Here is a 16,889-nt window from a genome sequence, read left to right as displayed (position 1 = left end):
GATTAATTATTGGTTAAAATAAATTGGTTTTCAAAATGAAAAATTGATTTTTGACCAAAAATCAATTTAGTGAAATTGAAATTAGATTTCAATTTGAAAGTTGATTTTTTATTAAATTTTAAAAGTCTTTTAGTGGGATTTTCCCACTTAAGACACCACTTAATTCCACCTAAATTGTTGGTGCTTGTGTGTCATCTTCTCTTCCATTTCATTCTGCATGATGTTATTGAACAAAAGGAGGATGAATTGGCTGAGATTCTAAGGGAGAGACCAAACTGGTTTGAGAAAAGAAAAAAGAAAGTTCATCATCTTCATGAGGAAAAACCAGAAAGACAAGTTTTTCTCTCCAAAAAATTTCCTTAATACACTCATTTTAGATCCCACAATCCAATCTAAGGTCCTAGAGGATAGTAGGAAAGATCAAGTGGTGATCTACAACTTGTTGAAAAGGAGATTCAAGCTAGAATTTGAAGATTTGAAGAGTTCTTCAAAGGTGAAATCTCTGAAACCCTATTTTCTTTATATGAACATGCTTGCTTGATTGCTAAAATTGCTGAAATTAGAGTACTTAAAATCCTAATTGCTTTCACATGTTGAATGTCAACACCATCGGTTTTAACCCTATTCCCTCAATGCATATGTGACTTGCTCTCTTGACAATCCTTTCATCAAAGGATCTGCAATATTCTCTTTCGATTTCACATAATCAATGGAAATGATCCCATCAGAGAGCAATTCCTTTTCGAATTATGCCTGCGTCTAATATGTTGTGACTTGCCATTATAGACATTATTCTTGGCTTTCATAGAAGCCGCTAAATTGTCATAATAAATACATATTGCACTTATAGGATTTGGCCACAATGGAATATCTTCAAGAAGACTTTGAAGTCATTCAACTTCTTCTCATGCTTTATCAAGAACTATAAACTCTGATTCCATAGTAGATCGTGCTATACACGTATGCTTTGAAGATTTCCATAATACAACTGCTCCAATTAAGGTAAAAATACACCCACTGGTTGATTTAGTCTCTATGCTATCAGAAATCCAATTAGCATCATTAAATTCTTCCAGTACATGTGGATACCTCGTATAATGAAATTTATATTCTAAAGTGTACTTCAAACTCTAACTAAAGCATTCCAATGATCATGCCCAGAATTGTTAGTGTATCTTGCCAACCTTCCTATTGAATAGGCAATATTAGATCTTGTGTAATTCATTATGTACATTAAGCTACCAATAACTCTAGAATATTCGAGAAAAGATACACTTTCATCGTTGTTTTGCTTCAACTTACAATTTGGATCAAATTGAGTAATAGCCGGCTTAATCTCAAAATGATCAATTTTTCTCAACATTTTCTCTATATAGTTAGATTGAGAAAGTATCTATCCACTTGGATTTCTTATTATTCGAATTTAAAGGATAACACCAGCAAGACCAAGGTCTTTCATATTAAAGTTGGATTTTAACATCCTTTTAGTTGAATCAATGACACTTCTAGTCATGCCCATTATTAACATATCATCCATATAAAAGCATACAATGACACATTCTTGATCTATGATTTTAACATAGACACATTTATCACACTTATTTATCTCAAATTCATTTGATATCATAGTGTGATTAAACTTTTCATGTCATTATTGGTGCTTGTTTCAACTCATCAAGAGACTTGACAAGTCTACAAACTTTGTCTTCAAGTCCTTTAACAACAAACCCTTCAGGTTGTTCCATATAGATTTCTTCATCTAAATCTCCATTAATGCAGTTTTTATGTCTATTTGGTGTATATACAAATTTTGTAAACCTTTTATTGCAATTAACATCCTTTTACATACAATCCTTGTCACTAGAGAATAGGTATCAAAGAAATTTAGTCCTTCTTTTTAGCGAAATCCTTTAGCTACCAAACAGGCTTTGTACTTATCAATAGTGTCGTCACCCTTTAGCTTTCTCTTAAAAATCCATTTACTCCCAATTAGTTTACTTTCAGGAGGTAAATCAACCAATACCTAAGTATTATCCTGTAAAATGGATTATAACTCACTATTGATAATTTCCTTCTAATAAGGTGCATCAGGAAATGATACGACTTTTTGAAAAGTCTGAGGCTTAACTCCTATCATATAAGTTATGAAATCAGTTCCAAAAGAAATAGCTTTCTTAGCTTGTTTTCTTATTCTAGGTTTAGATGTAGTATTCTGATCGTCTTGAATTTTCAAAGAACTAGCCTCATTAATTCTTTTGGCACTAATAATTTTGTGTCCTTTTTCCTTTAAAGGAAATATACCCTCAAAGAATTCGACTTCAATAGATTCTATTATATTATTATTATTATCAATACCAGATATTTTTTTATTTAATTACCATGAATCTATAAGCAGCACTATACATTGTATAGTCTATAAAGACACAATCAATTGTCTTAGGTCCAAGTTTGGTCCTTTTTGGTAAAGGAACTTGTACATTTGCCAAACACCCCCACACTTTCAACATTTTATATGAGAGTAACTTTCCATTCCACACTTCATAAGGTAACTTATTAGTCTTCTTACGTGGAAGTCTATTTAATATAAAATTTTCTATTAGCAAAGCTCCCCCCCCCCCACGCGCGCGCGCCACACACACAAATTATGAGGTAAATCGGGACTATTTAACATGCAATTAACCATGTTCTTTTAAGTTCAGTTCTTTCTTTTAGCTACATCATTTTGTTGTGGTGTATAAGGTGCTGTAGTTTGATGGATTATACCATTAACTTCAAAAAATTCATAAAGTGAAAATGATTCATATTCAATATCTCTATCTGATCTAAGCACCTTTACTTTCTTCTCACGTTGATTTTCAACTTCTGCTTTATATGTGTTAAAAACATTAAAGGTTTCATATTTACTATGTAATAAATATATATAATAATATTTACTACAATCATCAATGAATGTGAAAAAATATCTCTTACCACCTTTTATGGGAATACTTTTCATGTCACATACATCATTGTGGATTAAATCAAGCAACTCATGACTTCTTTCAACAAATGAAAATGACTTTCTAGTAAACTTTGATCTAACACAAATTTCACATTTGTGTCTATTATCAATGTTAAAATTCAGCAATATTCGTAAACTTACCATTCTATTTAAAGAACGATAATTGACATGCTCCAATCTAGAATGTCAAACATCACACAACTCAACAATATGAGTAGTCAAGTTGATATTATTATCATTCTTTGGCATTCGTGCCTGTACATTTAGTTTAAACACACCATCACTTAAATAGCCTTTTCCTATATACATATCCTCCTTTGTCAGAATAAATTTATCTAACTTAAATACAAGCTTGAACCCATTCATATTAAGTAGAGTTCCTGATACTAGATTCTTTTAAATCTCTGACACATGCCACAAATCATTGAGGATATCTTTCCAGAAGTACATTTCAGTAGGATTTTACCTTTGCCGTCCGTAGAGGTGGTTGAAGCATTTTCCATGTACAGCTTATTGCTACAATCTAGCTTCTTATATGTAGAGCAATGACTTGTCCTTACCAATGTGCCTAATAGCACTAATATCAATCCACCAACCTTTGGTGTCTGAAGCCATATTTACCTCATAAATGATGGAAACTAGATCATCATTTTCCATGATGTTATCTTGATTGTTGGAACTTTGTCCCTTCTTGTGTCTGCACATTGTAGCAATATGGCCACTATTACCACAAACCCAACAATTCCCTCGAATGCATTTGCTAGCATCATTCCTTGACCCATGATTTGCATTTTTCTTCTTGAAATTCTGCTTCTTGAGTTTATTCTTTGAAGCTTCAGCAACATGAGCTTTGGCTTTGACTTCCAGTGGCGTTTTATCTCATTTTTTGTTTTCTTCTTCTATTCAGAGTTTCACCACAAGGTTCTCCATGGATAACTCCTTTTGTTTGTGTTTGAGATAACATTTGAAGTCCATGAAGGAAGCAACTTCTCAATCACAGTAGCAACTTGGAATAGCTCATTGATGTCCAATCCTTCACTTTGTAAATCACTAATGATAATTTGTAATTCTTCCATCTGATTGACTATCAACTTGGTATCAATCATCTTATAATCTAAGAATGTTCCTACAAGGAATTTCTTAGTACCATCATCTTCCATTTTGAATTTCTTGTCTAATTCTTCCCACAATAGTTTTCATGTACTGTAGGCATTGCAATAGATATTATACAAATTGTCCTTAAGACCACTACGATATAGGAAGTCTGAATGCATCCATGCTTGCTTTGCAGCTTCCATTTCAGGAGTTACAACATCTGAGGTAATTGGACAATCTTCCTTCAAAGTGTAAGGCATGACTCAATACGATGAGATAGAAGATCGTCTTCTGTTGCCATCTCTTAAAGTTGTCTCCCTCAAACTTCTTTCGTTTTTTAGCATGAGGTTTGATAATGGGTGATCCTATCATGGTAGAAGACGAAACATTGGTGAAGTAGTTTGCAACCATCAGTTCAAATACTAATTATCTTCAGATTAGAAATAATTGTATATTATTCAAACTCAAACTTAAGCCAGATGATGTAACAAGACTTAGACATGGAAATAACCAAAGACTTGAAAGAACCTTAAAATATTTGGAGACTTCAAAATGTAGTCGAGACACGCTTTTGTTAGAAATGGCAGGGCCCTCAAAACGGCGAACTGTAAGCCGTTAAGGTACGACGGTTAAGCAAAGAGCAAAACCTGCAAAATAGAAACTTATTATAGGCTAAGTCACAGAGCTCGCTCTCTTTAAGACGTTTCGCGGCTCTGTCCAAGTGTGCAAACAGGTTTGAAAATTGTCACGTCGTCTCCAGGATAAAACAACCAAATGAAAACCGATTGAAAATGCACCGTTTCCGATCGGAATGTACACTCTTTTTAAACTCACTACTCGAAAAGCTAAGATGGAGAAGGAGAGGAAATTGAAGTGGGAATTTAGAAAATGATTTCTGTGTATAACGAATTGCTGAAGGCCTCGCCTTTTATAGGCATTTAACGTCGAAACGAGTTGTTTGAAAAATAATCAACGGACCGTTTTAAAAATAACCAATGGACCGTTTTAAAAATAATCAATGGACCGTTTCCCCCTTTTTTTCTCAGTTAAAATAATAATTAAAAAAATAAAATAGTATTTTTTATTAAAAATAATCATCACATGCTCGCCTCAATCGACCACGTGTGGGATGTCCACTGAACCCACATTAGTCTATCTCCTCACTCCCTCCAAATATGTTTCAATCCAATTTAAAAGTTTCTAAATAATGAATTTAATCTACACAATTAAATTCAATTTTATGCTTCAATATTCAATTGTTTCAAGTTCTTTTACTAAATATATATCCAACAAAACTATGATTGGACAATTAAATGTGGTCTCTTACCTTCAAAGCTACACATATTCCCTAGATTATCCCACTTTGATACTTTTCCACAAATGTGGAGGAATGAGCCAATAGATCATTCATTTATAAGATAATGACTTGATACTTTTTCTACTCATATCTTTCTGTACTATGTATTGTCAAAGTTTTGATAATAAAAAAAACAGACCTGAAGATTCAAGAAAAGCCTTTTTAGTTATTCAGAATTACTTGACCAAACCTCAAAACAACAACAAATTGGAAAGTTTTGTAGGGATGATCCACTCCTAAACGCCTTAATAATTTATGACTTGTCTCCATAAATCAAATGAAAACTAACCTTCTACTTACCTTGAAGTGCACTTACCGCATTTTATATAACATCGCATTAAAGACATATCACTTAGTCTAAAATTGTTGCAACTTTTACCATCGGCCTTGCGGGTGACTTGTCACCACAATTTTTTAGCTTAGTCATGTGTTAAAAATTGTAAAAATATATTCTTTTATTTATTTATTGAATTTGCATCTTGTTAAAAATTTGGAAAAGAACGTGTGTAATTGAATGTTGGAAGAAAAAGATTAAGAAAAGAAACATAAAACGCATATTTTCAAATTTTTTTTTTTAAAAAAAAATCATAAGATATCTATAACTCAACCCTAGGCAACTTTGTATCCCAAACAATATATATTTAATAAACCAACTCTACACACTAATAAGTTTTATTAAAAGCAAATTATAGACAATTATTATTAACTCGGTTCGATTTTGCATCTCAAATATAGACAACCCTTACTCAAATACAATTATTAACATCAACTCAACCCAATTATTAAAAAAGAAAAATGTGTACTCTAACAAAAATGTAAAAAAAATAAAGTTGACTTTAGACTGTCCACGTTCTTCTCAATTCCCTCTACCTCCACATCTTTTGAGCTTCCTTCCATTCCAAGGCATTTCAATGGCGAGTTCGGCGGTGATTGGCTGGAGGATTCTGTTCATTCTGCTGGGCTCTATTATGGTTGCAACTCTTCTCTTCACAATCATCACTGATGGCTCTCCATTCCGCAAAGAACTTCTGCCACCATATTCTCTCTTCTTTACTATGTGGTTTTTGTTTACTCTTCATTCTCTCTTCTTCCTACATAACAATTACATAATAAAGTAATGAATCAAATTATAGCATACATCCATATACTCATTCATCCGTATATTATAACAATTATAATATAAATGATGTATGGATATGTTATATATGCATGCATGCGTATACCATAATATTTATACTATATGATGCATGTGCATGCTATATAATTTATATCATGCATATCTATATATTATAACACTTATAATATAAAATGATGCATGAATATAAATGCATAACCTATGGAGGGTTTTAAATCTATATGATATACAATATGACATATAAGAAAAAATATACATCATATGTATATTTAGAATTAACATTAATGGATCGGGATAAGACACCTAAACGAAATTTAAAAACTAATTATTACAAGATAAGAGTCATCCAGTTTGAAACAAGTGAACCAAGCCTTGAATAGCTCAAACCGAACCGCCCATCAATGAACTCTCTATAGCGATCATGTAGCAAACTTTATAGTTAAAAGTTGCACGAACTAGTTGCATTATCTTGTAGCAAAAGCTACACGATTGTGTAGCAAAAACTACATGATCATTTAGCAAAAGCTAGACGATCATGTAGAAAAGCTACATGATCTTGTAAAAGTGCTTTCTTCCTCATCGTAGTATTACTTTGAATTTCCTTCGAAACTCATCGAGAACAGCACGAGCGACTCAAAACTTTAAATACATACTCTATTGCATAAATATACCCAAAACAGGGGGCCTTTATAAACCAATTTGTAAGAGAATAAAGCTTTAAAACTAAGTATCCTATCCCGAAACATCCATCGACAAAATCACATTCATCACAAAGTCATTCATCACATAAATCATGAATAGCATGCAGAAAGAAAAAACCCACAAGCTCTGTAATACAACCTGGCTCTGATACCAATTGAAGGGAATCTTGAGTGGAAGCGGGATCGTCCTAAATCCCATTCTTTTAGAGAAAGTAATTTTACAGAATAGACAAGTAGATTATGCAATTATTAAATTAATTACAACATGCTTAGATAAACAAAAAATAGTGTTTCAGAAACCCTACCTTTGAAGACAGATCTTCAAGAATCCCTCGAACTGGAAACAGACACTACCACGGTGACTTTGGTATTCTCAGGTTGAGAACCTAGGAGTGGTGGGCCTGGCTATTTTAAAATGAGGGAAGGGATTGCGAGAAGAGAAGAGGATGAGAAATTGTAATTGTTCTCTGAGATAATCTCCACCTAGAACGTTTTCTTTTCTCTCCAGCATCAAAGAGCTAGGAGACTCTCTCCTCTCCCAAGCCAAATATCATCCATCACCCATTTACGTGGGTGGAGAGAAAAGAGGGGAGCCTAATTCAATTAAATTAATTTTAATAAATAAAATAAAATTTTATTTATTTATTAAAAAAGTATTATATATATATATATATATATATATAGCTAACTTATCACATAATATATATATTCAACTATATGTTATATAAATATAACATATATCTTATAGTTTTAATATTGTATCATATACAATATAACCTATAGTTTCTTCTCTCTCTCAAATGTCATTTAATATAAATCACATTTATATTAAATTTAACAATTATGAATCCAATTCATATAATTAATCTTTGAATCATATTCAAATATTTATTTCCTCTCACAAATGCTATAATGCATCAAATACATTATAATAACTATAGCATATATAAGTAAAATAACTTAATTATATCATATTTAATTAAATCCCTCAATTAATTTGAATAATTAAAATTAATCCAAAAACTGATTCTCATTTAATTCTATTGAACTACCAAGGGGACCTCATGGACTTGTAGTTTGAAGTACCAACGGTACATGAATAATTAATCAAGCTCTTTAATTAAATTATTCACCATTCATTAACTGTCGGACACTCCACTAAAGATCGATAGCTGCACTCTTCACACTACAGATATATTTCTGTGTCCATTGGATATAACCAATTAACAGTACGACGACCCTTCACAAATTGCTCATAAGTATAGTTGGGCTAAAATTACCATTTTGTCCCTGTAGTTACATCCGACTTCTCAAGTACCACCGATCTCTCTAATGAACAATAGATCATAGCCCAACTATGACTAAACCTCTCTCGAACCAGGAGAGGGTATGGCGCCACATTGTTTAAGCCCTGAAATCAGCCCTTAAGGGAACAATTTATCTACTTACCTCGACCTGGGGGAAGGAGTGAATTCCTTCTCGTGTAATTGTGTTCCCAACTCCCCAATCAGACGAATCCCCAAAATGGTTAGGCTTATTGGTCGACGATCTGACTACTCTCACCCATACAAATCAACTGATCGCCCTCATAGGCTAGTTCACAACTCACTCAGGATTCAGGTCATGTGACCTATTGTCATCCTGGTAAAATGTAAGTCTCTATTATGAACGGCATTATATAATGAGACTAAACATTTCGTGGCCGGTCTTATACAAACTCCTTTGTATAGAATATCCCTGCTCACATATCTATACATGAATGAGCAGGATCAGTTCATTTGTAGAACTTTACAATAATTGTAACACCTAGAGAGCGAGTCATACTCGTAGGTTATCACTTAAATATGATCCACCCGTATGTCTCTATATACATGTTTAAGCTACAAGATAATCTTGGATGTTAGCTTATTGGTTTGTGGTTAATGCAACTAAAATATGGAATAAAATATCATATATTTTATTAAATAAACAATGAGTTTGTACATAACATTTACAAACAATAGGACTCTACGAGATTTAGAGCATCAACCCCAACAAGGATTATATACCCGTTGCGTTTGTAACTGTGATTTATAAGATAATGATCTATTTTAACAATTAAAACAAGTGTTTAACCTACGTGAGCATGCAACTTATCTTTGTTATGGATTTTAGTGTCTAATTCAATTTTATAATAACTTATAAAATAGACATGCTTTGCAAACCATAACATACAACAAAGGTATTCAACATTTAATATAACACTTATATTAAATAAAAGAAACCCTAAGCATGCATACTATATACTATAACTATTTATAACATATATCCAATGCATGTAACATGCTTTCTATGATAGGATTTTAAACTTACATGGCATACAATATGCACAAACATGTTTTAATTTAAATCTAACATATATCACATGCATAAATATTTAAATAACATTGATATGGTTCAACTTTGACATCCTAAGCAAGTAATAAAAACCAAGTTATTACAAAATAGGTTCAAAACAACTTCAATAATGATCTGGACCATATGAACCAACCCGAACTACCCGAATCGGACCTCCAAAGCTTCAAAAGATGCTGAACCGGTCCAAGGGTGGCTGAACCAAACCAGATTGGGTGAAAATCGGTCGAACCGGACCTCTCCCTCACAAACCGACTCACGGATGCGCATTGTTCTTAGCTGGGATGAACAACGTTGTGACTCTTCAAAATGCTTGTGGCGTTGCAACGCTCGATGAACAGTGTCGTGACGCTTGCAGGCAGTTGCTCTAATTCCAGATTTGCTGCTCGACCTTACTTGCTTCAAACTTCAAATTACAATCTAATTTTGGACTCTATTGACTCCAAATAAGTTAGAGACTCTAGAGCACATATATAAGCTCATAAAAAATAGCCAATTACAAATTTAACTTGGGAATCAAAGAAAACTCTAAAGCCAAAGTTGATAAAACCACCATATCAGTCCTAAAACATGCAATCACATAAATTCACCCACCAAACTAACATTAATTGCGTACTTAAATCATGCTCTCATGCCTATTGATAGGATAAGGAAGCATGCAATAGAAGCAATCAGAATCAATAAGCACTCTAATTATATTTAATTTGAGTTCTAAAAGCATGCAAAATCATATTTTTATAAGAGAGTTTCAATAAACACATACCTTTGAAGAATTCCTCCAATCCAAGCTGCTTTTCACGTAATTTTAGCTCCAAATCTTCAGTGAACCATCAAGAGATCTTCTCTACTATTCTCAACCTTGAATTTGAATGACGAACTCAAGTTTGAGCTAAATTTGTGAAGGTTTTGGTGTGGGTTTGAAGAACGAGAAAAACAGTTTCTGCAAAAACTAGTATTTAGCAGCCTCCTCTCCTTTAATCTCAAAATTGAAGAGTTTTATCATTCCCTTTCATGCAAGCACTCAAAAAACTAGCTGATGCCACTTCAAATGCATGGAATTAATGGGCAATGTGTGTGAATTGGAAGAGTCCACCTCCTACTAAGAGAAGTTTGGATGTTTCCACTAACAACTTAATTTCTAATTTTAATTAATTCTAAAATTAACTCAAATCTAATTTAATTAATTTTAAATTAATTAAATTCAAAATATCAAAATCCAATTTCTCAAATTGAAATCAAGTTGAAAATTAATTAAACATATTTAATTAATTAAATAAAAAATTTAATATCAAATATTAAATTAATCATACACCTAATTTTAAGTATGAATCCTATTCATATAATTAATATTTAAATCAATTTTTAAATATTATAAACTCTCCAATTTTGTTTAATTTTGATAAATTAAACGTTAATTAATTATATCGAATATAATTATACAAAGCCTAATTTGAATTTGAACTATTCAAATTCGAACTCTAAATTCAATTTGAACACTTCAAATTGAAATCATTTAAAAAACACTCAATTTACTAATCCAAGGTATTCATGTTCTATGAGCTAGTAGAGGGACTTTATGTACCTAGATCATGAGCTCCAATGATTTGAGATTAATGGGCTAAACTCTTTAGACCGAATTAATCAATATTCGTTAACTATCGAGTCACACCACTATAGCTCGATAATTGCACTCTTCTCACTGTAGATATGTTTGTGTCCACTTGATTTAACCATAAATGGTAAGTCAACCCTTCACAGGTTGTTCGTAATAACGGCTGGGTCAAATGTTGTTTTTACCCCCGAAATTACGTCTTGCTCCTTAAGTTCCAATGATCCTCTAATGAACAATTGATTTATGATTCAATCGCTAAACCGAATCACTTTCGAGCCAATGAGAGGGTGGGGCCCCTTGTTCAAGACCTGAATTTAGGACTTAAGAGAACAACCTTCCTTCTATCCTTAAATCGGGTAGGCGTGAAATTCATCTTGCACTCTATGTCCCTAGCTATCTACCCGGTCTTACCCCCAAAATGGGAGGCTTATTGAGCCAACCCTCATCTATACAAATCTAAGGATAATCTCAAATAGACAGGAGTTCATGGTTATCTCAGGATTAAGATTGAGTTACCTAGGTCATCTAAGCGAAATAGTCAGTCTTAAACAGTAAACAACGTTATAAAGTAAGAGTGATTGGTCCAATATTATGCAAACTCATTGCATAGGACATCCTCACTCCTCATGTCAATACATGAACGTCAGGATCACTTCGTTTGTAGCACCTTACAACAAACTGTAACAACTACAAAGTGGGTTGCATCCAATAGTGTTACCAGAATAAGACACTCAATCTTTTTCGTATACTATAGACCGTTGTGACTATTTACTCGAACTTGATCCATCTTTATGTCTCCACATAAAATTTAAGTATTCATGTAATAATTATGGATCTTAGATTATAAGATTTATTTCTAGAACAAATCAAAAGTCAAAAAATCAAAAGTTATTTGATTTATTTCTACCCGCTAAGACAAGAGTCAAACAAATCAAAAGTTAGCATTTCGAATCAAGATTTATTTGTTACTGTATCTATGTCAAGTCAAAAAAAAAAAGGAAAAAAGCAAAGTCAACAATTTATTATCGGGTATGACTTATACTAGTTTCATGCGGTTTGCAGGGTTCAGGTTTCCTACAGAAATTATTTATTTATTTTTATATATAATTTATTTATTGTTTAACAAATTTTTAATTTGATCTCAATCATATAAAATTTTTAGAATTTTCTATATTGAATAAATCATTTCTATCGTATTTTTCTATTCAAATAAAACATTATGAAATTTTCTTATAAAAATAGTAATATTTTATATACAATAATATATACATCATTCCTTAGTTTCTAAAAGTTAAAATATAAAATATTACAACTTAATCGTCCAGTTTTCAACTTAAACATTACAACACATATACGTGGTCTTAAGAAATATGAAAGTTTTAATTGCTAAAACACTTATATCTTAGAAATAATGCATTAAAGTAGGAAAAATTTGAGATGAGTATTAGGGGAAAAAAAAAACTAAATTGGTAAAGCTAGAAATAATGAATAAACACATACAGCATAATAAACTCTAACCTACCATTATTATTGAACAACTTTAATGAAACATTGAAGTTTCCATGTGAAATTTGATTTACAAACTCTTCCTAGTTACTAAGACCGAATTAGTTTCAAGATATGGACTACTTGATTTGGAAAAAGAAGTACGATAGTCCTAGCGAACCTATTTGCAACACCATTATTAGTGATGTGTTTGGAATACATTTTCAAGTGTTTAATTTAAAACATAAGTCATTTTGAAAGAAATTAAAGTGTTTGGTAACCGCTCAAAATAGTTTTCAAATATATTTTAATCCTTTTTATCATAAATATTTAAATAAAACTGAGTCTTTTGAAAATTATATTTTTTTAAGTCAATCCAAACGGACCCTAGATCTAGGGCATTTGGTGATTTTGTGTTCTCTTTTGTTGGAAATCCCTCTTCTTTCACTTAAGAGGGCATGGTGAGGCTAGGACTCCTTGAGTACAACTAGTTGGTCTCTTGTTTACGGGACGTTCTTATGTTTTTGTTCTTTGGTTAAATGAAGTATTGTTTCAAAAAAGAAAAAAAAAATTAAGAGTAAGAGGCAAATGATGAGAAGAGCAACAAATTAAAAACATTTAGGGTGAAAACATGAAATTTTTAACTAGAGACTAAATTGTTACTTTTTAAAAAGTATAAAAAATAAATCGTTGTGTTTGAAAATTAAATGGATGAAATTGTTATGTTTATGAAAGTCGTAATTTTTAATAAAATAAAAATTTTAAAACACATTGGATGAAGAAAAAAGAGAGAGAGAGAGAGAGAGATTACTAGGCAATTAGGCAAAAACTTGAGGGGGATTGATCTTGTAATTTATATCGAATTATTGTGATTTATCAAAATTCCAAACGAGAAAAGGGTGTTTCATCCGTTCCAACTTTGTACTTTAGGTTCCTAATTATATATATTAGTCGATGTATTTCTTTTTATCAAATTTTATATTTATTTTTAATAAATCTTAAATTCAATATTCCCTATAACATCTATCGAAATTAATTGAATAATAATATATTTATTTTCAATGTGAATATATTTTTAAAAATTTTAAAATATTTAATAGAAACTTTTTCCCTTCACAAAAAAAAAAAAAAACATATTTTTAAAGGCAAGATTATATAAAATGTCCTTGAACTTTTTGTTGGGAATAATCTCAATTTTCAAAAATTTAAAAAATACTCTTAAATTTTTAAAAATAATTAAAAAATACTCTTACGGTTAGTTTTGGATGGAATGGGGATTAAATCTCTAACCTCGAGTTTTTTTTCAAATATATATATACTTGATGTCATTTAAGCTATTATCTCTTTGGCTATTATTTTTATACTTGGTTATTAATAGTTTTTGTAGAGATTTTTATTTTTGGAGTTTTGTGGAATTTTATGCTTTGACTTAAAGTTTTTTAAATTTTGTTATGAAAAAATTGGTGTAAGAATAAAAAATGAGAGGAAATAAGAGTATGTATATGAAAAAAATGATATCTTAAACTTGTTCTTTTCGAACTCAATAAAACTTCAAACAAAGTGATCACTATACTAACTATAGGAGCATTTTTAATTTTTTTTTGTGTTTTGTTTTTGTAAGGCTAAGAGTATTGATGCAACTTTTAAAATTTCAAGAATATTTGAAACAAGTATTAACAGATTGTGTTCATATCCTAATAGTAACAATTTCAAAATTTCTGAAAATTAAAAGGTGTTTTTTCTAAAACAAAACACTAATGGGTCGTTTATTTTTTGGAAATGTAAATAATCGAAATATTTAGATGTCCGAACTTATAAATATCTAGAATTACAAATGTTTGACATCCTTTGATATCGTTAGAAATTATAGATGTCATAATTATGTTCAATTTGTAAGAATATCTTTTTAAGATATCTAAGAATACTTGGATAGTCATGTTTATTTTGTAGGATTTATACCCGGGAATGTCATAAATTTATATAATGTTCAAATAATGCAATTAAGACTATTGATTAATTTATAGTGGATATAATTTGAACTTATATAACATATTTGTTTTTATTAATTTGAATTTATTTTTAAATTAATATAATTTTATTATTTTATTAGTTATTTTTCTAAAAAAAAATAACAGGTTAATTTAAGATCTTTTATAAAATAAATGTTAAATTTAAATTTGAATATACTTCTAAATGAATAAAAACAAGTACAATGTAATTGAAGAGAGTGAAATACATAATTGACAATATTTATTTTAATTGTATAATGAAAATAAAGAAGAGTGTTGTTTATATATATTAAAAGAAAAGGTTAAAAAGTAAAATAAGATGCCCTCAACACAGGAATCCAAAAATCCATATTTCAGGAGGGCATCCAGAACTCTCGAGATGCCCTTAATGAAGACATCTTGGGATATCCGAGAATCTCCAGATATCTAAACATTTTATATTATTGCAAAACAAATACAATAATTCGGATACCTACTCCATGAAAAACTTGGATTCATACGAAACAAACAATCCCTAATGGTTTCTATAGAGAACTAACGTCAATGGTATTTTTTGAATTGTTTTAAAAAATCTAAGAGTATTTTGAATTTTTTGAAAACTCAAATATATTTTTAATACAACCTATAAAGTTAATCGATAAATGTGAGCAAAGTAGAATAAAAACAAATTAACTTTTTTCTTTCACATGATGCATTTCCATAATACATGAAATGAAAAAAAAAAAAATGATTGTACAAAGGGCCCATTTATTGGGTTTCAAATGAAAAATGAGTACCAATTTTAAGATCTATGAATTTTGGCCTTCTTTCTATATCATCACTATGTGAAATTACCACCTTAACCTCAAATACACAATTCTTCGTTCTTTGTTTTTGCATTTTTTTTTGTTTCATTCTCTCTCTTTTTTTCCTGGATTTATTCATGTATTTCTTGTTCTATTTTTTTTTTTTTTTTTTACTTTCTTCTTCCGTTTTTTAATGATTATTCAACTACATTTCTTTGCATCGAGCATTGAGTAGCGAACTTAGAACATAGAATATCGAGCATCAAGTGATGTTCTCAGTTATAAGTGTAAGGATGGTTCTCAGGGTCGATTCGGTAAATTCAGAGAGTACTGAAAACCACTTTTCATCCAATTTTAAAAAGGTGTGGGCCCTAAAAAGGACCATCCATACAAAAAACGTGAACAAGACCACGTGGGCACGTCCTCTCCGACTATCGTCTTTAACCTATGTGGTTGCTCCACTTACTTTCTTTCCTCCTTCTACTATTAACGGTTCTCCTCACAAATCTCTCTCAATATCACTTCGTTTCTAATGGCGAGCTCAGCTGTAATTGGTTGGAGGATGGACCAAACCGGCGAGTGACGAGAGGACCTGTGATCGTGCCATATGGGACAAAGAAAATCACTTCCACTGAGTTTATTTATTTATTTTAAGTTATTTGGGTTTTTTGAAATTAGGTTTTAAGGTTAGATAGAATATTTTATTATTTTGAATGTTTTTTTTGTAAATATTTTAGGGTCCTGAGCAAAGATTTTATTTATTTGTTATTTATTAATTTTCTAGTTTGTTTTGGAAAGTTGTCTTCATCATTTTAATGAATTTTATTTTTCTCAATGGTCCAAATGTTTTGGTTTTAATGTATATTTATGAGTAATGACCCTTATTAGAGTACTCAAAAGGTCGGGTCATTACAAAATTAGTGTAAGAATTGGACAAATGAAAGAAAAATAAGAGTATCTATATGAAAAAATGATATCTATATGATTTGTTTTAAAGTTGTTTTTTTTTTTTTTGAACTCGAGAGAACTTTAAACAAAGTGATCACTATACTAACTATAGGAACATTTTTAAACTTTATTTTCTTTTTTTGTAAGGCTAAAGTCTAAGAAGCACAGACACAGATACGGATACATGATATGGATACGTTACGATACGACGATACGTTAATTTCTAAAAAACTAAGATACGGATACGTTGAAGATATGTATTATATATATATATATATATAATTTCTAATTAATTGCTATAATACATATTTTAAGTTAGATTAGAATAGATTCAAGAAGAGAGTGAAAACTTGAAAAAAAATCTAGT

The sequence above is a fragment of the Benincasa hispida genome, chromosome 4 (assembly GCF_009727055.1).
Source record: "Benincasa hispida cultivar B227 chromosome 4, ASM972705v1, whole genome shotgun sequence".
Classification (NCBI taxonomy): Eukaryota; Viridiplantae; Streptophyta; class Magnoliopsida; order Cucurbitales; family Cucurbitaceae; genus Benincasa; species Benincasa hispida.
The sequence above is the reverse complement of the archived record's forward strand: the minus strand, read 5'-3'. Positions refer to the sequence as shown.